This window comes from Elaeis guineensis, chromosome 15, assembly GCF_000442705.2.
Source record: "Elaeis guineensis isolate ETL-2024a chromosome 15, EG11, whole genome shotgun sequence".
Lineage (NCBI taxonomy): Eukaryota > Viridiplantae > Streptophyta > Magnoliopsida > Arecales > Arecaceae > Elaeis > Elaeis guineensis.
Genome location: NC_026007.2, coordinates 23,220,911 through 23,221,230, shown reverse-complemented (window position 1 = coordinate 23,221,230; position 320 = coordinate 23,220,911).

Below are 320 nucleotides of genomic sequence, written 5' to 3'. Positions count from 1 at the left end.
TCAATTACAATACTTGGTTGCTCAACCGTCAACAGCTTGACGATTGGCTTTTTGGGACACATTTCCCAACAACTCCCACTTGTCCTAAAGCCACTCGGCATAGTATCTAATACCCATCTTCGACTTGTGGTTGTCGAACTCCTTTATTGCCAAGGCCTTTAGTGAAGGGGTCGGTTAGGTTCTCCTTTCCGTCGATCTTCTGAAGGTCGACGTCACCTCGATCCACGATCTCTCGGACCAGGTGGAAGCGGTGCAAGATGTGCTTCGTCCGCTGATGTGCTTTGGGTTCCTTCACCTGAGCTATGGTACCAGTGCTGTCG